Source organism: Sus scrofa, chromosome 12, assembly GCF_054392235.1.
Source record: "Sus scrofa isolate SSC_HxYL_T2T_F1_AM1 chromosome 12, Sscrofa_HxYL_maternal_Yorkshire_Landrace_v2.0, whole genome shotgun sequence".
Classification (NCBI taxonomy): domain Eukaryota; kingdom Metazoa; phylum Chordata; class Mammalia; order Artiodactyla; family Suidae; genus Sus; species Sus scrofa.
In genome coordinates this window covers 63,323,800-63,348,477 of record NC_139394.1, presented here as the reverse complement: position 1 = coordinate 63,348,477, position 24,678 = coordinate 63,323,800, and the positions used below count along the sequence as shown (strand labels likewise).

The 24,678-nt window shown below is 48.4% G+C and overlaps 1 protein-coding gene and 1 long non-coding RNA gene across 4 annotated transcripts in view; one reads left to right on the top strand and one right to left on the bottom strand.

The window, feature by feature from the left end:
- The window catches only part of COX10 (cytochrome c oxidase assembly factor heme A:farnesyltransferase COX10), a 110,387-nt gene that overhangs the window by 57,677 nt on the left and 28,032 nt on the right, over window positions 1-24,678 (bottom strand).
- LOC146398417 (uncharacterized) lies at window positions 16,565-23,475 on the top strand. Its single transcript, XR_014821922.1, has 5 exons — window positions 16,565-16,814; window positions 20,276-20,550; window positions 21,035-21,397; window positions 21,644-22,698; window positions 23,207-23,475. It is a non-coding gene; the product is annotated as an uncharacterized LOC146398417 (long non-coding RNA).

Here is a 24,678-nt window from a genome sequence, read left to right as displayed (position 1 = left end):
CGGTAACAGTCTACTTTATCCCCTAAAAAGTCCATGCAGACTAAAATCTCACTAATTAAGACTATCCTACAATTAATGAAAAACCTGAATTAAAGACTAATTTTTTTAAAAGGATGCTTCCTTGATTGCAATTATGATAAAATTTTCATGAATTTAAACTTTACTGCATTAGTAACTTTTTTCCTTCATCCAAACTAGAATCAGGATGCAGCTGATTTCTATTTAGGAGACGCCTCAGTCTATGTTACAGCACTTCGTAGTTTTAACAATATTCTGTGCTGGCAGCGACAACAGGCATTTCAAATAACCAACTGTTTAAGCATCTTCAAATATATTTTGTCAAGTATTCTGTATTACACACAGAGTATAACTACAAGTCATGTTTGCTAATTCAGTGAATTACACCACTAGCTACAAACACAGACACAGTAGCCACACTCAGATGGCTCTTAATAGGAGGAAGCGCTTCCAGAACTTTATTATTCAACTTTAACTTGAAAGATAACAATATTGGATTTCTTCAGGGATATTCTATAATTTGAACCTTCTACAAATCCAGTTAGTACAAATTTGTATGATTGTACTGTAGCTGCAATGATACAGATTAATGGATAACCAGAGGTTCCCTCAATTTTTCTTTAATGTATGAGTCACGAAAGTAATTTAGTAACAATTCCCTTATTTAGTTCTAAATATGCATTTCTAAAATAATGCCAATTTCTTAAAAATATACTCAACAAAGTACAAAGTTAGTACGTTTTAAATTTTTCTGTCTTCATGGAAATTACAAAAGCAAACTGCAGCCCAATCCAACTAAATGACTACATGAAGGCTAATTACTGAGATACTAAGTTTAAAAGCTGTACTCTATCATTTCTGATAAAGAACTGTTGAATAAGCGGCTTAGTTTTCAATAAACTACAGGGATATTCTAGGAATTTTTTTTTTCAAATCCACATTAACTTAAGCTTTACCTGGTCCCTTCGTAAAGAATTTTAAAACACCACATATTTTCTCTACAAATAAACTACGAGAATTACCACTTTATCAATTTTTAACTTAATAATGTCAACAAAATCTCCAATTGACTGAATTGTATGATTTTATTTAGGAATTAAATAAATCTAAAATGAACTGAACTCAAAATAAGGACAGTTAAAGTTCTAAGTACACAATTCTTTCAACATTAGATTATTAAATTTCCACAGTAACAATTCATAATTTTCCTCTAATACTACCTAAGTATTTTTTATGCTATGATTTAGCATCAACATAAGCATAGAAAAAGTAAAAATAACCAGGATTATTCTTTGATATAATTTCTTAATGCAACAATAATATCCTTTTTCTTCTTCTCAAATAATTTAAGAAGTTAAAGGTTAAACTACATCTATGTCCTTCAGAAAATTTAACACTTTATTTAAAAAACTACTCTACAACAGACCGATAAAATTGTAAGACTCAAAAAATACAATGATTTTATTTTTTAAGATCAGTAGAACATTGTAGATAGAAAAAATTTAACAAACTATTTAGCTCATATACTGGCCACCACCGTTCGCTGAATTGCTTATAAACCCAAAGAGAGAAAAAGAGAATCAAATTAAGGAATACTTAGTAACACAAGGATCATACCTCCAAGTTGTTCAGAATTGATACATCAGTTGTTTTACTTCAGATAAAACCTTTTCAGGTAATGGATTCAACCATCTACACTTGTCCTCCTTCAGAATTTAAAATAACAAAATTACAGAACCTGGTTTCAAATACGTATCTTAGGCACAAGTGATCGCACAGCTGTGGAAATGTGCGTCTCAAATGTCAAAAATCCCTGATATAATAAAATGGTGTAAACTTACACCACCCATTTCTAATCCAATTACTTTATCTCCCTCACCTCATCTGCAGTGATTTCATGATGTTTGGAGAAAGAATGATGTGGCATTTTGTTCGTGATTAAATTCTAACATAGAAGGTTTCCCATTATGGAAAAGGAAACCCAAACTAAAGCAAATTTAAGTATTCTGTAACATAAATAGAAATGATGAAAGTGTATATATCATTAAGGAAATGTCCAGTTGGGAGGAAATCATAAACGACCCATTTGTTCATTATTTTATCATTTCGTTTCAGAATCTCCTTCCCAATTACTCTTTAGGCCTGATGACAATGTCTGTATTGCAACATGCAAATCAGAATTCTTTTTCTTTTTCTTTTTTTGGCCATGCCTGTGGCATGTGGAAATTCCCAGGCCAGGGATCAAACCTGCGTCATAGCAGTAACAACGCTGGGTCCTTAACCCCCTGAGCCACCAGGGAGCTCCCACATCTGCATTCTTTATTACACGGCATCTGTTGTCTAAGGTTTCCTGAGCATTGGCTAGTTCACATGGTAACAGTATAGGGGGTCATAGAGTAATTTATTTTAAGGGGAAAATCTGTTTCAATTTTTTTTTTTATACTGCTTTCTAAGTCACTGCCATTAGAGTATTTGAAATGGAGTGTTATCTTTCTTGCTCCACTCTATATGTTTTATGGTGGAATGTGGTCACCCGGGCACATTTAGTTACCTAGACTCTTCCACCGTGTCGAGCTGGGGCCAGGGCTTACCATCCTCAGTGCAAATAAGCTGAGAGCTGCAGCTTCCCTCTCTTACTCCCCTGACTCCCACTAAGGGGTCCTGCCAGGCGAGGAGGTAGTCTGCATATCTCCCTAGTGTCCCAAGAGAGGAGAAAAGTCAGAGCCAACCCCGCCCTCCGCCCCCTGAGTGTAGCAATCAGCCAGGGAACAGAGAGGAAACACAAGCTAAGGCGGGGCTTTCTGGGTTTTCCCTGTTTCCTAGACTCTATAGCAGGAGCATCCCTGCCCCCAAAGTGGCTGTAAGGATTCAGCACTCCTGCAGGGACAGCATCCTTGTCTGGCAGGTGCCACCTGCTGAAGGAAGGCTGGCTGTTCTTACTTATTCCCACCCTGCAATTGGCAGTCAACAGGTGGGTTTTTTTTTTTTTTTTTTTAGTTTGAACCAACCTATTCTCATGGAACATTTGAAAATTTTCAGTGTCACAGACTTCCTAATAAATTACCTTTAGACAGCATTTCACAGCCTGTATCACAGCCTCACAAGTATTTCACCTGAAAGTGTTTTTCTCACAGATGTATTTTTTTTTTTTTTAATGACCTTAAGTAAAATGAGAGGGCTGTGGTCTGTGTCACTTTCTGTCTCTATGTATCATATCCTCTTCGGTTGCTTCTTTTTTTTTTTTTTTTTTTTTTTTTTTGTCTTTTGTCTTTTTGTCTTTTGTTGTTGTTGTTGTTGCTATTTCTTGGGCCGCTCCCGCGGCATATGGAGGTTCCCAGGCTAGGGGTTGAATCGGAGCTGTAGCCACCGGCCTACGCCAGAGCCACAGCAACGCAGGATCCGAGCCGTGTCTGCAACCTACACCACAGCTCACGGCAACGCCAGATCGTTAACCCACTGAGCAAGGGCAGGGACCGAACCCGCAACCCCATGGTTCCTGGTCGGATTCGTTAACCACTGCGCCATGACGGGAACTCCTTTTTTTTTTTTTTTGTCTTTTGTCTTTTTGTCTTTTGTTGTTGTTGTTGTCGGTTGCTTCTAAATTTTCTCTTGGGCTAAGATTTAACTGCATAAGACTGAGGTCCTTTTTGCTAAAAAGACTGCTGATGCAAGTTTGCAGACCACAAAGTGTAAGCGATACACAGGAACACTGGTCCCCTGCTGTCACCTCTGCTCCGGAAGTCTTGGGAGTCTGGTGGGGGTGCCCAGCCGCAGCTGGTCCTTAAAGCCCCCCGAGAAGACGACTCATAATCACCTCAGTCATTTTCTCCACTGCACCATAAGCCAAAAGATGTGAGCTGAAGACGGGACTGGACCCGCATCCTCATGGATACAAGTTGGATTCGTTTCTGCTGCACCACAAAGGGAACTCCGTCAGATTTTTATCTTAAAGAGACAAAACTACTCAGTCACAATAATATATCTAGTACCTTTCCTTGTAAAAAATATTTTTCAAAGACGGGAGGATGTCTTCCTAGGAAGGGAGGGATTAGGATTATTCTAAGGGGGCACGACACACTCGCCCACAGGATACTGATTTCTTCAGTGTAATTTAACTGCGGACTAAAACCTCCCCACTTACGTCCAACAGATTTTACTCTCCCGACCTCTGCGGACCGTCCAGGCTGCCAGCGGCTGCCTTCAGCACATCCAGGCCAGTCTCCGGGAGGCAGATGTGCTGGCCTCGCGGGCGGACCTCTGGGACTGAGGTGGCCCACAAGCCCCCTGCCTGGGCGTCTGCACATGCGACTAGAGTGTTTCCTAGACAGGCCGATCCCCAGGCTGAAAGAGGAAAGGGAGGCTCACAATCTTTCTTCTGCAACAGATAAAGCCCAAACCGCAACCGTGTCTGGCTGCATCTCGCCCAGGGTCCCCCCGACCCCTCTGCTCTCCCAGCTCCGCGGCCGGCCGAGCTTTCCAGGTAAGGAGGGCGGTTTCGGTGGAGCGCAAACAGCCCGGCTCTTCCCATCTTGGGCTGACATCTTTTGGAGAAAAGGACTGAAGCGATTATGAGGCGTTTTCTCAGGGGGCCTTAAAGACACAGAGTGAAGGCGGACAAAAATAGGCTGAAAGAGCTGGTTTAGCCAGGTGAGCCTCCATAAAAACAGCTCTGCTCCATAAGCACTGCGAGTGAGACCCTGTGCAGATGACGAAGGGCAGGCACAGCACAGAAGTTCCGAGCTGATTCCGGCAGCCTGGGCATAACCGGAAATCACACAACGGAGTCCCGGTGGGCGAAACCGGGAACGAGTAAATCGTTCTTCTTCGCGGCAGGGACCTCATCAGCTGAGGAAAGGGAACAGTATTTACATAATACCCTCACGTCGAAATATAAACCACTAGGTCATCAAAGAGAAGAAATTTCATTTCTGCAAACTAACACTGAAGCACCATGTACCCAGCAATATCTTAAATCGGAAGAAAAGGATTTATTTTTACTCATGCAAAATGGGTGTTGTTTTTTTTTTTTCTTTTTTAAATGAATGTAGAAATACTGATTTTTGAAATGGACCTGGAGATATCCTCTTCTTAAAGCTGAAGACTTTTGTTTGGGTTCTGAACTCCTGCTGTAACTCAGTCCAGCTGTGCAATCATAAATCCCCTTAATGTACTTAACTTCCCCTCTTGAAGCACCCTGCTCCCCTCCTCCAATAACCTTTTTATTTAATTATCGAACTATGTGAGGTGAAAGCGTTTTTAAAAGAATTCATGCATGCAAAAGAATTAGAGCATCCTTATTACATGCACACCCTATTTGGAGACTTCCAGATAACTTGTCTCATAAGTCACTCAATTTCGATAGTTTATTCTGACCAGAAGAATATTTGTGAATAGTTACTTTCTGTCCAGAAATATAAAATATGATAAAAAGAACACAGATATTATCATCAAATCATAACTGAAAAAAGATACCTGATATTTAGCATTTTTTGTATTGACTGTAGGAATAGTTTTCTTGGTAAAAGAAGCATGTTCAGACTAATATTTTATCTCATTCGTGTATGATAAACCAAAAAAAAAAACCAGCTGAAAATGAAAATGCTCAAAATTATAGCCTTAAAACCTAGATAAAACAACATAATTTATAATCCTTTTGTGTTTTAAAATCTATTCTTTTACATACAGTAGTTTGTTTCTCGCATCTTTCTCTTTAAAAATTCACTTCAGTGAAATTGCTTATTAAACTATTAGAGGTACCAAAAGAGTAAAATTAAACATAAAATGTCTATGCTGTAAAAAAAAAAAAAAAAGATAAATCAGATTTATATACAGCATCTGCAACAAATTTGAGGTACTGGCTAGGGCTTCGAGGTTCCATGCTATAATTTAAAAACCACACACACACACAGACACACACACACACAGATTCAAATTACTATTAAAAATGCAACTTTTGAAAAAGTTAAAAACACTTCTGAAGGTGGTGCTACCTTTGATGTGGCCATGTTATACACTGTTTTGATACTTGAGGGCAAAATAATAACTTCTCAGTAGCATGTAATTAATATAACATCTAAGGGTGCCAAAAAAACCCTTTTCATTCTAAATACAGAATGACAGTAACAACGTTAATATTTTAATCTAAATATAGGGCAAAACGCATACATTCTCAAAGCAGCCCACTCATATACATAAAATTTTTATTGGCGAGAACTCACCAGCTCAAATGACAATTTCTTAGTTTTGACCTACATGAATATAATAAGCAGAATGCATTTACTGCACTGGAATCGTTGTGCAGTAATCTTAAAATTTCTTCTTGGTAGGGAAAATTTTAACTGAGTACAGCTTATTTTTATTTATAAAAGGCTTTACATCAGACTATACCTTACCTCTCCTCTCTTGCCAGCGGTATGTAAATATATGAGAAAACTGAGGTAAAGAATAATAAATAGCTGGAATATGCCCATTATGGTGGAGCTGTGGCCAATGCCATCAGAATGTCTCAGTGGTATAAAACTTTACACAGGGTTAGTACCAGGAAGAATAGTCTTCAAAAAATAATCTATTCGAAACATTCAATTTATAAAAACATACACCTAGAGTAGAGAAGGTGGTTTAGCAAGGAAAGCAAATAGCTTAAATTTATACATTGCTCCATAATCTACCTTAAAACTAATCTCGTCAAAAGAGCCAAAGTTAATTCCAAAGTTATACCAGAGTCTTGGTCAAATTACACTATTTTCTTCCAAGATTACATTTCAAAGATTTAAATGTGAGGCCTGGGACTTTCAGTCCTTTGCACCAAAGACGATTCTGTCATTCAAGGAAAGCTGAACTGTCATTACCAATCCACGTCTTCTCAGGCTAAAAACAAGCCAGAGACCAAATCAATACGATGTAGCCTATTTCAATAATGTTTACACTGATTAACACTTAAATATTTCCTCATAATTTTCAACACTAGTCAAACATGACACAGAGCAAAAAACATATAGATTTTACTCCTGCAAGAGCTTGAGAGAATCAAACACGAAGTTACCAAAGGAGCATTACCCAGCTCACCCCACTGGCTTGCACCCCGTTGTGTGCCCACGACGACATCCCTCCCCCTGCCCACAGACTCCCTCACATCACGGAGCTTATTTAACAAAGACGATTCTCATCAAAACACAAAAAAACAGAACTGTGACCACCGTCACCGTTAAAAACATGTGGTTCAATTAAATGGCTTATAAAACGTATACCAATACAAGTACAGAATACCATATTACAGTTTCAACACCGCTAGAGACGTCTGAAAGTTGCAAAAAGAAAAAGGGTTATGTTTCTGTTAATTAGCGGTGGTAACAGGATGTTTATCAAAGCTGGATTTATTTTTTAAATGTACATTATACATCTTCAAAATGAAGAAGAGGATTAGAGAAATCAAAAACCTTTAAAAGTGTGTTTGAATGCAGTAATTCAAGAGTTTATACTGAACCTTTTATTCAATGGTTTGACTAAAGGAATTTAAATTAGTGAGACCCAAATGGCTTAAGTTTAAATGGATATTGACGGAGAAGTAAACATTTGGGTTCGCTTTAAAATAAAGATGAAATGGTAAAGTGCCTTCAAGCTAAACATATTTAAAATCATAAATAGAAAGTAATGGAGGATGCAGCCTTATAAGGAATGGGGGGGGGGAACCCAGCAATGAATCAACACAAGCGCCCCTTATTAATCGCAGCGTTTTGTTAGAAGCATTTTTCTAATTGACACTGAATTAGCATTTACTATCCCAGGGAGAGTTCTCCGTGGCAAACACTTTAATGGAGGTTGTCTGATGGCTTTGGCTCGTTTCAGAGGTGTAACAAAACAGATTTAGTGAGCGGAGTGGGCCGCGGTGGCACAGGCGGCCCCGACCGGCCTCTCCTCCTCGCTCGCAGGACACACTGTGTGTGAAGCCCTTGCCCTTGACGGTACGGGAGGGCCTCTAAAACAATGCATTAATTATGCATTCGCTCCGAGTTCAGGCACTGTGCTTAATATGATTAGTGCTGCTGTCTACCCGACTTAAGCACTGACATGTATTTTAAAGACGCAAGTGAGCTGGATGCCTTCGACGACCCAGGGCCTTAGCCGTGAAGTCCGCGGAGGCCGTCCACGAAAGACTGTGCACACAGCCCTCAACTCCCTGCGCTTGCAGGGCTCCTGGTTTGGCTCTTTACACTCCCTTTGTAATCCACTCTGCAGTGGACTCGCCTCCCCAAAGAGCTGCATTTCATCGTCTGGCTCTGAACACGGGCCTCGGAATATGTTTTAAATTTTACAATGTGGTTTTCGGTATTGAAGCAAAAATTTATTTTTCAATAGCGCAAATGTTTTTCTTTCAATGAACCTCCTCAGTACAAGGCTAATGCAGCAAAGAATGACTTGAAGGCTGCAAAAATCTACAAACAGCACCTAAAATCCCATTCCAGACGGGTTCAGGGCTTTTATTACATTTTTATTAATAAGATGACAATGAGGCACGGAAGGGCACGCTGTCACCTCCTATCAGCTGGAGGAGTGGAGCCTTCTATTTCGACTGCATGTTGAAAACTACGGCCTCCGTGAAACGTTTCAACTGGAGGTGACAGGATAAAAACATTCCTGTAGTTATTTCACCAGTGTGCATTCATCAGTGACAACCTGTGTAAATACATTTAAAGATGAAGTTCACATTTCATTGTTCATGTTTCAGGGGTGGGGAGTTGGGGGGAACCCAACCAGCATCTCATAAATCAGTTTGGCACCTGCTTTTACTGGCCATTTTCTCTTGGATTTCAAACCAAAGTGAAAACCGATAATGCAGTAGGAAAAGGAATGAGATTTAAATATTTTTACACAAAAAGGAACATTTCTCACATTGGGGAACATTCGTTTCAAGGATAACTTAGAAATTGGTGCTGACTTATCAAACAAACCATCCCCAGTGTTTGGCACATTCACACAGCGTGAGCGCCCAACCCTCCCCAGCCCCTCCAGAGTGGGCGAGGAGGCTCTGTGTTCTGACGGAGACAGAAACCAAAGCCCAGAGGCCGGAGCAGCAAGGGTCTTGGCCCTGGACCACCGCCGGCAGGGCCGTGACAGCCACCACCTCTCTCTGGGCAACTCCCACAAGTCGTCATCCGACCACTGGGGGCTATGAAACGAATGCATCATCCTGACTGTCGAGAGGCCCCAAAGTTCATGGGCAACACGGCCTGTGAGGACAAACATTCGCCCACAAAGGAGAGCGGGGCTGGCGGCAGCAGATCCATACTCACCGCAGACGGACTGAGAAAAAATAATCAACTCTGGATGGTCCTATGGAAATCTCAGCTTCTTAATTCTATGCCCATGGAATCTAGGCGGGGGGCGGGGGGGGGAGAACAACGTGAAACTTCTTGTGGAATATTCTTAGGATACGGCTCTGGTTTGGTTCGCTTTCTCCATCTTCGATGAAAAGGCAGTAAGTGACATCAACGCCAAGCATCAGTCTCTCCAAAGTGGCTGCTCACAAATTTGGGGCCAAGAGATGAAGCCATCCCCCCGGTGGCTGGGCTGGCGCTGCAGGAGCCCAACAGAGTGGTCACCCCGCAACATGTGATGCAGCAACTCACTTATTTATAGCCGAACTGAGAAGAGAACAAGAGGCAGGTACCCGATGTATTCTTCAGAGACCCACCGTCAGGGACAGGGAACAGGGACGTGACACCATGCCCATGCAATGCACTGCAACCCTGTAGATATTTGATCCACTTTTTGGTAACACGAGGCCAGCCTCGCTTCACAGCTGGGCACCGCTAATTCCGCCGGAGCAAAGGGAAAAGCACTCGATACCGAAGGGAAAAAGGTCCATGTCTGCACATCATCTGGTTTGACTTAGAAGAGGCTGATTAAAGGTACTTACAGGACTCGGGACACAAATTGCGGGCACCTGTCGTCCGCATGCCGGCCGCCCTCCCCGCGCGGAGAGCCCAGCTCGCGCCGCTCAGGCCGCCCAACGCGGAGCGTGGAGGATTTACTCCTCCGTTTCACAGTTTCCTGGGGATACGTTATCTGCCTTAAAAGGTAATACCAGACAGACCACAGAAATAACATTTACATTCTCTATTTAATGCCTTTCATTATAAACTGGCTTCCTAATTTTCTAATTTGTATAAATTTCTCGTTTTAATCAGACAAATTAGTTTCGGATGTTCCCATCATGCTCTAGGCGACTTTATCCACGCTGGAAAGAGGCCCGAGTTCTGACCAAAGTTTTCATTTTCGCAGCTCATGCATCAGTGATATTACCTATGCGAGGCCCTTCTCATCTGACCGCCTTAAGGAAATTACTGCGTTCACACTGCTGAGAAGAGCCCACTGCTTGCGGGATCCAGATTCATTATGACCAGTGGTGAGTCTGTGAGCTTCACCAAAAATTCTGAAGCCGTCGCTTCCCCAGATCAGTAGTTCACTGCATGAGCTGGCAGGAGAGCCAGCAGGTTCTGAGTTGGAGCTCTGGAGCCAGGGTGACTGTCACTCAGAGCCTCAGTCTCCGGAGAGAAACACGGGGTGACCCCTGTTCCACGGGGGGGAAGCTGGAGGACCCTGCACAGGAAGCAGCTCTGTGAACTGTGAGGGGCCCCAGAAACGCAGGCCCGGCAGCATCCTTCCCCTGCACCCCCGCCCCATCCTCTCTGGGGCTGTTTGGTCCCAGGGCTGGACAGGCTGGGCTGCTGCCCTCAAGGCCGTGCTGCAGCAGGCAGACCCAGTGCAGAGACAACTGCCCCAGGGGCACGGTTTCCGAGGTCGCGGGCGGATTCAGCTGGTGTTTGGCACACCACTTCAGTGCAGTTTACTGAAGCAGCGGTCTTGGGGCCAGTGGACTGTCCAGCACATGGCCCTTGTGACACCGGAGAGGCCATGAGCAAGCCACTTGGCAGGACCCCCCTCAGCTTGCCGAGGGCATTTCCTTCCTTGGAAAATCTCAGCAGCCACACCACCAAGCAGGACTCCAGCCAGCCCTGTGCCCAGAAAGTCTCGGGCTCCAGGGGAGGCATGAGCAGCTAGAGCCGAGGAACAGCGAGGCCCAAAGTCCTCACACGGAGCATCCGAGGAACAGGTCTGATGCCGAAAACCACTGCTCTGGACAGGTGCCTTGTGTGCTGAGGGTCAAAGCAAGGTTAGAAAGGAGGTGGGAAAGCCAGAGTCAGGAGAGAAAGGGCTCCGGAGTCAACGCTGCCCTCTGGCCACTTCTCTGGGCATCCATTTACTTATCTCTCCGATGGTGAAAACAAGACCACGCTCAGCGGGCTGCTGCGAGGACGAAATCAGAGGGCATGCACAAGGTGCCTGGCGACCTAGAGTGATGCGACTGTCCGCGCCACTGTGACTGTGGCCACGTGCGGAAGAGTAACAGAGCTCCGACCGAGGAAGCCGCGGTGGGTCAGCCGAGGCCTCGGGGGCCGCGACCAGAGCCAAAGGGGACGCTCGAAGTATAACCCACTCGGCCAGGGGCCAGGAGACCAAGGACTCGGGGCAGCGGGACGCCTGGGCGGCACACAGGGGCAGAATCGGGGTGAGTCCTTGCCTAGGGCGCCCTGTGTTAACTCTTTCCAGCGGAGGCAGGAACCAACCCAAGAAACCAGTCTGGTGACAGATCAGACAGCAGACGGAGGGCAGAGAGGACCGTATGGAACGAGAAAAGGAACAGCTTCCAGCAGGGAAATTTTAGTCCTACGTTTACAGCCCTGATAACGATGCGCTTTCTACTGGGAGGTGAGTTTTCCCAACAGTTCGAGGATACCCAGAAGCACAAACCTGCTCTTTGAAAGCAGGCTTCCTACCATCGCACTCCGCCTCTCGCTCAGCAACCTGGCCGAGTGCCAGCGGAAGATGTCTACAGAAAGGAAGCGCATCCAAACAGAAGGAGGTCAGCTGGCCAGGGTGACTCCCCCCTGGGCTGCCCCCTGCCCTCAGACCAGCAACGAACAAGTTCATCGCTCCCGAACAGCCCGACTGGAGCTTCAAGTGGGAATAAGACTGGCAAAGAAATGATCTTGAGGCGACCGAATTTGTTTCCCTTTAACAGAACCTATTTTTAACACTGGTGAAATTTCCAGGTAGCAAAGGTTAGGAAATTAACTATTTAAAGAGATTTAAAGAGAAAGTTTGACGCATTAAAAAAAAATATAGGTTTTTTTCAAGTTCATGAAAAAGTGCTGTTAATCATTTACTTACAGTGAAGAGTACACACAAGTATTTTTTCTCTTCAGGGTGGTATTTATAATTTATTAAACTCCTGATTTCCACTAGTTAAGAAAAGCGAAGCAAAGGAATTATGATAAACTACAAAAAGTAGGCTGGAGAGGCTAAGATCACAGACGGCAAATACCACCTGGTTCAAAGGATGACAGTGACCTCACTTCCACGGCTGCCAGTACACGCCGGAGGCTTTGCAGCATCGGCAGGTCCTGCGAGGAAGGGGACTCTGACCGGAGAGGTGGCTGCCACCCAGGCCGGCAGGCATATTTGCATAATAATAAAGCCAAGGCCAAAGTAAATCCATTTTTCAGAACCGAGGTCCCTTTTCCCTCAAATGCATTTCCTCTTCCTCGTGTCACCATCAGGTCTGAGCACCCATTTGCCCCAGTCGCTGGGGCCGTGGCTCTAACTCCCTGGGCCTCATGCTTTTCCCGTGAGGACCGCCTCCCCCGGCTCGGACCTGGACTCCTCTGCCTGGGTTTATTTCACCGCATCACGCGGCTCTGGTCCACGCCAGCTCCGTCCGCTCTGCCCCCACTGCCACGGGGGCCTCCACACCACACACCTGCACCTGTGCCTCCCCCGGGCTCGGGCTCCTTCCTGCGAGTGGAACCCTCCTCCCTCGCCTCCAAATCCCGCCCTCCACCAAGCCGGGCCCCTGGAAGCCAGAGGTAGTCCCTCTTCTGCTCATCCCGTGCAACGTGCCCGTTTGTTTTGCTGTCCTCAACGGCGGTTCCCTGCGTGTGGATGGCACACTTTCCACCAGGCTCTAAGAGGTGAAAGAAGGCTGCGTTTGCCCAGCACACGACACAGTAGGTACTGTCATTATCATCTCCACTTTACTGATGAAGGAATCGAAACACAGGAGGCAGAAGTATTCTGCTCATGCCACACGCCACCATCAGCCAGGACCCACACCTGCGTCCGTGGCCATCATGCCACGAAGCCTCTCTGTAGGGGGATGTGCTTCCACCTCGACTACCAGGTGGCCTAAAGCTTCAATGGCTCAGTTGCAGCCACGGGAACAGTGTGAGCTAGTGAGACCCGTTAACAGCCCTAAGCGTCAACCCTGCTTTGGCTTCAGGTTTCCCACGCGCTCCTTCTCCTTTGTTACGTGTTTAGTCAGATGGACACTGGCTTCTTGCTTGTGATAAAATTCAGGTCATCAGCCTGAAGCCAAAGGTGAGAGGAAATACAACTGGTGGCGGCAGACAAGATTAAAAAAAAGAGCAGTAAAAGCCATGAGCAAATAAACGTAAACGTGCCGTCACAGAGCCAAAATCAGCCCTAGGGACGCTGAAGAACCAAACCCGCCCGCAGGAAACGGGGCCAGTTGCAGGCAAGGTGAGCAGGACACCCCCAGAGCTGCAAATGTCGAGAGGAAATTCAAGGACATGGAGAGCAGGTGACACGGGGGGTGGTGGGGGGAGACACCCAGCGTTCCTCCACGACCTCTGCCTGTTCCTGGGTGGTCTCGGGACCTAAGCAGTGGATACAAAGCCCTTGTCGGGGAGACCAGGCCCGCACACGCCTCGGGGCCCTGTGCGCTGGAGGCCGTGGCTGCCGCTCACAGTTTGCTTGCAAAGTTTCCTACACCTGCTGGCCCCGATTTGCCATCCTCTAGGGAAAGTTCTCTCTAACCGGGCTTCCCATGGCCACGACTCCTGTAAGCCGCGTTCACGGTCATTCTGTGCAAATGACACTTTGTGGACCTCTGCCTCGCTGTGGTCCGTGCCTTCCCCACCCAGCAGGCCCCCAGAGCACCACCGACGCCCGCAGCCCGTCTCAGCAGTCTTCCGGGGTCTTCGGCCCACGGGACCGCTCGGCAGCTTGCCACGACGATGACGACGACGACGACGACGGGGCCCTCCTCCGTTTTGCTCCCCTGAGGGCCTGGTTTCCTCTCTCCCTCTGCGACGTCACCCTCCTCCACGTGCCACGGAACAGCGCCGCCCCGCAAGGCTGCTCCCTGCTCCGAGGCCGTCAGTTCCCTTCACGTCCACGGCCATGCACATCTCCGTGGGAGGACACTCACTTTGCCCTGCAGCCACTTCCTCCCTTCTCACTTCCCGACCCAGGTGTCCAGCTGCCTGCTCTTCGCTTCCCCTTGCAGTGGTGAAGGCACCTCGAACCTAGCAGGTCCTGACCTGGGTGCCTGATTCCCCACCACCCAGGTCTCCACCCTCCTAACCTCAAGGCGGCACCCCGCCCCCTGCCCTGCTGCTGATCCCGCCGCAGGGGCCCTTCACCTTCACCTAAACCCCCCTCCCCGTACCCCGCCAGCACCCCTCTGGTCTAAGCCGCCAACAGCTCTTCTCTAGAGGAGGCCAAAGCCCCTTGGCCATTCTCCTGCACTCATGTTGGCTCAAATAACAAATGGGACCAGGTTTTCCCCCTGCTGGGGCAGGACGATGGCTTCCGAGGGCCCCGGAGAAAACCCGTAGCCCAGACCATCCAGGGTCTGAGCTCTCCCTCCCGAGCGGCCTCACTGCACTCGGCAGGGCCCTTCCTGTCTGTCGGTCGACAGTGCCCGGTTTCCCTAGAGAGTGCTCCCTCCTGCCGCGGGGCTGCCCGCATCACCCTCTCTGCCCAGGACGCCCTTCCCACCCCGGCCCCCAGGGAGCTCTCACTGTCCGCAGGACCTCGGCTCACCCATCGTTCCAGCCCAATCAGACACTCGGCACCAGGAAGCGCATCTGCCAAGCGCACTAAAGCGATCCTGTAATTTTCAAATAAAACGCGTGATCACTTAAACTACCCGCCTCGCCACGCCCCACGGGGAGCGGGTCTGCAGAGAGCAGGTCCCTGTCGTCTTCCTGTGAACTCCGCTGTCTCACGCCGGGTGTACATGACAGACACTCGGACAAAGACAAAATCGTTGAAAACAAGCTGCTTTGATAAAGGCATCAATGACAAACTTCCACCAAGTACAGGAGGTGGGACCAGGAGCGGGTGAAGAGCCTGAAAGGAGGAACACGCCCCGTGTGGCCACTCCTGAGGGCAGAGGGAGACGGAGCGCCAGGCCCCGCCGTGGCCAGGTGCGCGGAGAATGAACGGGCAGGTGGCAACAGCGGGCCTGTCAGAGCTTCCGATAGAAACAGTGGAAACGGCGCCCAGAGGCAGTGGAACGGGTGCTTGAGAAAATCCTGCTAGTAAAACCAAAAGTAAATTTTGGAAAGCACTTGCTTTTTACTCTCAATACCGTAAAAGAGGAACCAAAGGAAGACACGACAGCATACGTGTATGGGGGGAAAAATAAATAGAAAACTAGGTGAGAAATGAGAGCTACTTTTTGAGAAAGCTAAAAATCTAAGAGCTGACCAAGAACACCTAGGAATGAACCTTCAAAAAAGGGACAAGGTCTAAATTCTAGAACTGCATTTCCTAACGACACGAAGTGTGAGCTAACAGGAAGAAAAGCTGGCATGTTTTTCTGATTCCTCCACGAGCTCTTCTCCCCTAGACTTGACCCGAATGCTCCTTTAGTGCTTTCCTGCCCTCAAGGGTCAGCAACCGTCTTAGGATCTGGGCGATGCTTTGGGATAAGGACATGGAACGGTGCAATGAGGTCTGTTCTCCGCAAAGACATTCACAGGGACACAGGCACGATGCCGTTCGAACGAGACCCCTCTCTTTCTAAATAACTTCAAAACAGTGATTCTCAACTTCACTGAAACAACAAACTCACGAGAAGCACCAACAAATGTCCTGATAAAGAAGTGTGTTGCAGGAGCCCTGCCCCCTCAAGCCAAGGGACATGCTAGAGATAAACTTCCCCAAAGGGTGCATGGTTCTGGAAACAACAGGATGAACAGATCAGTGAAACAAACAGATCCCCAAGTAGCAGGATGGTACCTGTTTGAAGAGGGGCAGTTGAAAACAAGCCTGGGAGGACGAGCAAACAATTTAGGAGCCAAGTAAGTGAAAGCGCCTCCTCCTGACCTTTATTTTTTAAAAAGAATCTGCATATTAAGGTAGAAGACTTTCCGATTATTCCTCCCAAGGAAGAAACCATTCCAAAACAGCAGATTTGGCTATGTTCAGATGTAAGGCCTCCTTATACCGCGAAACAGCAGACACAGAAGTAAGGGACGACGTCAAGGTCAGGACGACGTCAAGGTCAGGGCGATGACGACGAAGGAAAGAGATCCGCCACAATCACCCGCCCCCCCCCCAAAGCTCCCATGGACCCCTTAAAAGGAAATGTCTTGATGATACAATGGACCAGTCATGACAGAACAATTACAACAATGACCAAACAGGAAAGCACAATGACCAGTAGACACTTGTTACTAGTATTTACTAGTACATGAGGTAAGGCGGCTTCCTTTTCTCAAGCCTCAACGTGCTGGCCACAGTGAAGAAGCTGCGCCTGGGGACGGGGGCCTTGGGAGTCCCGGTGGTTCTGGGCAGAGCAGGGAGGGATCTTCCTTGGGTTTCGGAACGTCCCTCTGGACGCTGTGCTGGGAACAGACCAGAGAAGTGCAGGGTGGAAGGAGCCACACCAGTCAGAGGCCACCCAGACCAGAGACACGGTGCTGGTAATGTGAGGGTGCCCCCCCAGCCCCTCCTCACCACCCCTACAGCCGTGAGTGTGTGTCTGTGTGCACGCGTGTGTGTGCGCACAATCAGCGTAATTTCCTAACGGGCTGAGTCTGGGGTTCGAGAGAAAACCAGCCATCATGAGGACCCCGATCTCTGGCCTGAGTGACAGCCACGGAGAAGGGCAGTCCGAGCAGGTTTAAAGCAGCAGGTTTCGTGTCCGGCTTAGACGTTGCTTTTCTGGCATCTTGCAGAGGTCCAGGCAGAGCTGCGGAGCGGGCAGCAGCGGGACGGGGAAGAGTCTGGGTTTCCGGACCGGATCACCTGTCTAATTCTCCCTCTGGGGGTGCAGTTTCTGAGGAGGACAGGCATCACGGGGCTGCGTTCCCTCAGCACAGGGAACACGCAGCAGCTCCTAACGTGCCTCTCCATCAGTGTGCATTACGCCAGTTAGTGAGGGAGAGTTTCGAGAAGTCTCTGAGTGACAAGGATGAAACGAACACATCACCTCACTTAGTACTGTAGCAGCAAACCTACTGTGTGGTCACAATAACTTTTCCATTGTCAATAACTGAAGCTTGATTGGATCTGCTCCCTTGGCATTACTCAACTTTAATTCGACTTGTTTTATTACAACCTTAACGCTAAGCCTTTCAAAGATGACTCATAAGTTTCCAAGACAATTTGTACAAACAAGAGGATTATCCTCCTCTTTACCTTGTAAAAGTGGGATTATGTTGCCTTTTTTTTTTTTTTTTTTTTTTAATAACAGCTTTGATGAGGTCAGAATAACAAAGGCATAGAGTAACAACGGTGATTTTGGCCCCTGGTGACCACTGAGCCATCCTATCATTTGCAGGCTCATTTTCTCATGCGTTCATTCGTTCAACAGCCATTCAATGAGGGCTGGGTGCCAGGGATTAAGAGAAATAAAATATGCTCTTGTAGCCCAAAAGGGGCTTCTGGGGCTGAGTGAACATTCAGATATGCAAAATATAAAATGCAATCTAATAAAAGGTGCAACAGAAAAATGCAAGGACCTCTGAGGTCAGAGCAGACTGCACCAAAATCCAGAAAAGGTCCAATTAAGCCCTAACATCCAAGTTTACAGAAAACGTGTCCTGAACAAATACTGATTACAATGGTCTTAGTGCAAAAGGTTCAACGTAAGTAATATAAGAAGGTTTTTATGTTAGCACATACTAATCACTCATGACCACACTTAGGAATATCCACTTACGGTATAACTAAGACTTACATATGCTTATGACTGAAATGCTTTCATCAAATTACTTAATGCTGACGTATTCCCTAAACACCGGGAGTGGACCTCTGTCAAATTCAACAAACAGGAGCCCATTAGACTGAGGTGTCTCTGATGCCTCAGCACCAACGTAAAACTGAACCTAAGCCTGAAAAATGTAAGATGAGGAAATCAAAACCCAAGGACAACCGATCCCGAAGAGGCGACCAGGCTTCCCCAATAAGGCGGCGCCTGAGCCACAGCCAGTCGGATCACTTCCTCTCCCCTGCCTCTGTCACGGTCCTTCCCTGGGCTGCCATCCAGGGGCACCCCCCCACTTATGGTTTGGGGCTGCCCAGTCTGAACTGATTTTTGCTCAGATAAACGCATTAAAATGTAAGATGCCTCAGTTTATCTCTTAACACCTCTTTTACACAGGATTACAGTGTTAATGTCACCTGCTGGCAGACTGAGACGCTCTGTAGTAAAACATCAGTGGCCTATCCAGAAACATTTCTTTGATCAGCGAATTATTAAAAATGAATGCTGGAATTCCTGTCGTGGCTCAGTGGTTGGTGAATCCAACTAGGAACCATGAGGTTGCAGGTTTGATCCCCAGCCTCACTCAGTGGGTTAAGGATCCAGCGTTGCTGTGGCTGAGGTGTAGGCCGGCAGCTACAGCTCCCATTAGATCCCTAACCTAGGAATCTCCATACACCGTGGGTGCAGCCCTAGAAAAGACAAAAAGAGGAAAAAAAAAAAGGAATGCTGAATTCTTTACTACCACACTACTCTATACAGACATCCGGAAAGCAAATTAAGAATGGTACGTTGGATTACAATGTAGATTCCAAGGCGACAGGAAAGATAGAAGTAAGGATGCAAACAGCATGACAATGAAAGGGTGACGTGGTTACACTGATCTGATTGTCCCTGCTCCAGAGAGACGGTGGAATTAACTGGCTAATTCAAGCGATTCTGTTAAAAGTTCATGCAAGCTGTTTACAACAATGCTTAGACGACAACAAAATATTTAGAGTTTCATACTTAATTTGCGTGTGGACATCTGTGGGGAAAAAATGGGCTACTGGGGGAGAGGATGATTAAGACGTGGATACGCATTTAAACGCTTAAGCCGAGAAACGTACTGATATGGAATACGGCACAAAATGTAAGGTAACACAGGCTCTGGTCTTTTAATTTGACAGCTGTCTGACAACTGCAAAATGGAAAGCTGACCTCAGACAACTGCAAATAAATGAGAGACGATTACGCCCAAGAATTCCACATGGAATGGTCTGATATCCATTGTAGCACCTCCTCACGGGGGATAGATAAACGCCGGCTGGCATTTTTATTGTCTTTGAAGGTGCTGATACTGGATGGACTTAAATTTCACAGAGGGCTGTGTGTTACTCTGTTACAATTAATGGCACTTTTGAAACAAAACCCCATCGCCATCAGTAGAGGAATAATTGTAAACACATTTGAAATTTCCAGGTGTTTCTTGAAGCAGTTTTCAGTTGACTTTCCCGACTTTACCTTTCGGATGCTGAAGCAGTACCACACCCTCTCCTAAAAATCTGGAAATAATGAGCTCTTTGGTGGTACAGCTCGAGGAGGCACGCATGTCGGAGAAAGCCGCCACTTAATCTACAAGCTAAGGCGCGGTGGCTTGCATCTAAGCTCCTGAGATATTTTGTGCTTCACTTTTCTTAGTGTGATAAAAATAAGGGGAGAAACATACATTCCACCATTTAGTTGTAAAGAATTTTATTTTCAGAAGAAAGATCTTGCTTTTCTTCTTCTTCTTCTTTTTTTTTTTTTGTCTTTTTTGTGCTATTTCTTGGGCCGCTCCCGCGGCATATGGAGGTTCCCAGGCGAGGGGTCGAATCGGAGCTGTAGCCACCAGCCTACGCCAGAGCCACAGCAACGCGGGATCCGAGCTGCATCTGCAAGCTACACCACAGCTCACCGCAACGCCGGATTGTTAACCCACTGAGCAAGGGCAGGGACCGAACCCGCAACCTCATGGTCCCTAGTCGGATTCGTTAACCACTGCGCCACGACAGGAACGCCTTGCTTTTCTTCTTAAAAAAATTTTTTTTGGTAAGTGATGATATATAAATTACATGTCCTGTTGCAAAGGCCGGAGCTGGGGGGTGGGGTCGGCAAGGGAAATTCAACCCACTGATGGCTTGGGTTTGGTATACACAGGGTTTCAAAGCATCCAGCTGACATATCACACTGCGAACTCAGGAAACGCCACAGGGAAGGAAGTCCAAGCATCGCGCCTGCACTGAAAAATCAGAGGCTCTCGCTAGTCCACGCGTTCCTCGCTGACCAAGGCCGAGCACAGCAGCTGCCCTGGCCAGGCACTCACTTTCCAGTCCATCAGGGCCACCACTCAGCCCTAAAACGGCAAGGACGGGAGGAAGGAAGAGACCCAAGAGCATCTGCCTCTGACAATGGGAAAAAAAAAATCACTGAGGGTAAGTGAGATGGGTTCCTTGTGACTGGAGAACAGCTTTTAAAAACAAACAGAAAAACTCACTTCTGGAGTTCCCGTCCTCGCTCAGGGAAACAAATCTGACTCGCATCCATGAGAACGCAGGTTCCATCCCTGGTCTCGCTCAGTGGGTTAAGGATCCGGTGTTGCTGTGAGCTGCGGTATAGGCCGCAGATGTGGTTCGGATCTGGTGTGGCTGTGACTGTGGTGAAGGCCAGCGGCTACAGCTCCGATTCTACTCCTAGCCTGGGACCCTCCATATGCTGCAGGTGCAGCCCTAAAAAGACCAAACAAACAACAAACTCACTTCTGAGACTTGTCTATAATCACCTTCCAGCAAGACTGCGTCCTGCAAATGCATTACAGCCCCAAGAACTAGGTAGCCTAAGGAGTGATGAGGAGGTGGGGGTACGGGGGGCGGGTGGCACAGCCAGATCTGTGCCCAGGGAACTCCCTCCTCTGCCCAGGACGAAACACACAGAAAGAGCACGGTGAGGAGGGCCAGGCTCAGGTGTCCAGTTTGCTGCTGGGGCCACCGACCCACCTGAGGTCTTCCTCGCCCACCCTCCACGTGCCCCGAGGGCCTCAGCCACGTGCCACAGCCGCACCTGAATGTCACCTGGGTCACTGTTTGATGCTGGTTTCCCCACCGAGCGATGAACAGCATTTACCACTGACCCGCTCATTCCCGCACTGAGCTCCTACACGTGCTGGACAGTGTTCCAGGCTCGGGGGAAAGAGTGACAGCTAAAATCAAGGCTCAGTGCCCGTGGTGTCAACAAGTCTAGCGGGGGAAAGACAACGAACCGAACAGCGTGTCAGAGAAGGACGTGAGTGCGGGATTCCTGAGCCAGGGGGAGCAGGTGGGGAGCAGAGGGTCTCGGGCAGGGCATGCTGCTGGGCTGGGCAGGACCCCAAGGAAGCCGTGTGCTGGAGCGGGTGAGCAAGGCTGCCAGAGGGGGAGCCGCACCTGGGAAGGGGGGCGGACCTGGGGTTTTATTCTGAGCTGACCCACCCACTCGCTGCTGACAACCTTCCTTCTGTTTATTTTTTTTATCTTTATTTTTACATCACAGAAAATGACAACGGACCCATCAGTCCCACCCTGTAGCGTACAAGCACCCACAGAGAAGGACTCAGTCCAGCCGCCCCCACAGTCACTCTCGCGTGGGTGCCCACCGCCGGATTCCTGGAACCACCTCCCTCCGCCTCCCGCGTGAACCATCTCCACCTGGACACACTGAGGGCACAGGAGACGCGTCCCCCGCCCCCAACTGAATGAATATTTCTCTGCCGGGACCTGCTCCTTCTCCAGCGTGCCCGCCTCGTCCTGGATGCCCTCTGTCCACCCAACTGCCACGTCAGGGATTGCCCAGGAATTCCCAGCCCCTCCTCTTCCTCAGCAGGACTGGGAATTCACGATCGAGTCCCCCGCCAGCGACGCCCCTTCGGGCTCTCATGAGCTTAGCCACTTGACCAGCTCCCCGAACGGGCGTGTCCGCAAAAGCTTTGCTCCCCAGAAAGGCTGAACCGCTTGTTTCAGAAAGCAAACCTCCCCGTCTCCTTTCCGCGCTCAACGCGTCCTGACTACGACACAGGACGACGGCCCCCACCGCCGGCTGCCAGCTTTCTGGGCACCAGGCCCTTCTCTGAGAACGCAATATCCTTCGACTTTCTCAACAGCTTCTTCTGTTGGGAGAGGCTGTCAGCTGCCCAAGGTCATGGGGGTGTCAGGTGGTGCACACAGGCCGCACGGCAGTCGGGTCGGAGAGCCTGTGATCGACCCCTGGCCTCCAGGCGTCTCGGAGCAGCTCCCTGGGCCAGGCCCTGATCTGTGGGTAGACAGACAGGGTCCCCACATCACCCAACGTACCCTCACAGCATGTGCCAAGCACACGAGGGGAGGCTGCATGGGGACGCGGAAGAGCTGGCCAGGCGGGGGTCAGGAGGCGCTGCCCGGCCTGGTCCCATGCCCTCACAGCCCGGGGTCCCGCGTGTCTTTGACTTTTCCACCGCAGCTCCACCAGGAGCAAGCCTCCCGCCCGCTCAGCACCCAGCACGGTGCCTGGCACAACTCCAACGCTCAGGATGTGTCAGCTGAAGGGACGACACTCCAGCTGAGTCCTGGCAGGTGAGAGGATCTGAGCACGGGCAGTGGAAGGAGGTGGGGACAGAGAGACCAGGTGGGGCCCGCAGGTCCAAGCCAGCGCCCTCCTCCACCCCTGGGGGGCCAGGGGGCCACTCCTGGGAGGGGGTGCGGGGACCACCCCGGGGGCTGCCGGTGCCCACAGGGCAAGTCGGGAGGCTCCAGCCAGGCTGGCCGGGACCACCCGCCCTGTGGACCCCTTCAGCCGACCCTCCTGCAGCGGCCCCCTCGGCCCTTGCCCTCCTGCTGCCGCAGGCCCTCCGCGCCTCTGGTCTTCACCCGGGACACCCTCTCTGCCCGTGAGCTCCCCTCTCGCACAAACCCTCCTGGTGATGCCTGCCTCCCCTCCTTGCGAGGCTCCTCTGGCCCCCCCCGACCGGGACCCCTCCTCCGCCTCCCTCTGTCCCCCAAGGCCCTGCCCGTTTGCTGTCTGCCTCCTGATGCGCCGCCTGGACCTTCTGCTCCTCCTTACACAGCTGTCTTCCTCCCCCAGGCTGGGAGCTGGCAGGGCCTGGTCTTCTGCTCACCAGCAAAAGGAATCGATGCATGTGTGCGGCTCCTTTCTGAAAAGCACTTTCAGGAAGAGACGACCACACAGTACTCGCACTTCCTACTTCCTCATGACACCCCGCTTCTTGGTCGCGGCAAATCAGACTCCTTTCTGGCCGGCGGGGAGCATCGAGGCAATTCCAGCAGCCTCTCCCACCCCAATCGCTCTAACTTGATCCAAGCAGAATAAACAAAATCCTGCACAAGTGAAAACTCGTTCAGTCACATCTTCCTGCCTTTCAAAGACATTAAAGCAAAGTCTTGAAGCCTGAAGGTTCACCAAAAGGGCCTTCTTTTTTTTTTCTTTTTTACACAACCGGACTTGACTTAAGCCAGAGGTACTTGGGGTGGCTAAACGTCTCTCTGCTGAAACACTCAGGAACTGTTTTCCTTTTATGTGAGAACACGTTAGACTCTGAGTGGGGGTCCGTCTAATTGCTCCGGGTGAGCGGCGAGCTCTTTTGCCATTTAGCCATTTCCTCCAGAGCAAGCGAGAATCACAGAGGGAATGCAGCCTCAGTCAAGTGCCCTGGTTTACAAAACGCCTGAATGTTTCTATAAGAACTGAGGATGTGGTCTCAAGATATTTTTATATTCTCAACATCCGGCGTTTTATTTACTCCCCACGATTTTAAAGGAGGAGATGACAGCGTTAACCTTAGGAGAGGGGTCTTTACCCACATGTCCTCAGCTAGCTGCTTCAGGAAGCGATGCACAGCGCTGTTCACTTCCTTACTGGCTCCCCTAGCAACAGCGATCTTCTAGATCATCAACCAAATTCTTGCTAAAAGCAATACCAGACCAACCCTACTTCCGTCAGGTCTGTTAAGGAAAATGTAGGATACTATACTAGACTTTTATTTCAGAGGTCGTCTAGTAGTAAAGACATCTCGGTTGGAATAAGAGAGAAAACTGCAGATTATCCCAGCATTGTAAGGTTGCCCAGCACACTTCAAGGCAGAAGGCTACTCTATGTTACAAGGAGACATAAATCTTACTAACGACCAGATCTTCCTTTTTGTCTCATCCTATCTCTACATTCCATCATTCGAATCCTTTAGAATGCCTTTGTTCCCCCGTCGTGGTCGCTGCTTCTGGGAGAAAGCTGGCATAGGATCTGAAGGAAATGCCAGAGTGAAATCCTCCTCAAAATGAATCACACAGGTAAGTAGTTTCCCCTTCTTGCTAAACAATACTCTCTCAAACTTCTCAGAAAATCGATAAGACAGGACTGGGTGGTCATGAAAATGCGAGCTTTAGCATTTGCTTAATCCCGTACTCATCAACTTTAAAGGTCTAGTGGCTCCCCTAAAGCAGCATGCAGCCCCTTTACTTGTTAGAAAGAGCGATGGACAAAGGACTCCCCAAAGTGGGTCGGGGTCAAGGGCAGAGGTGCAGACCATCTGTCTCGCTGCC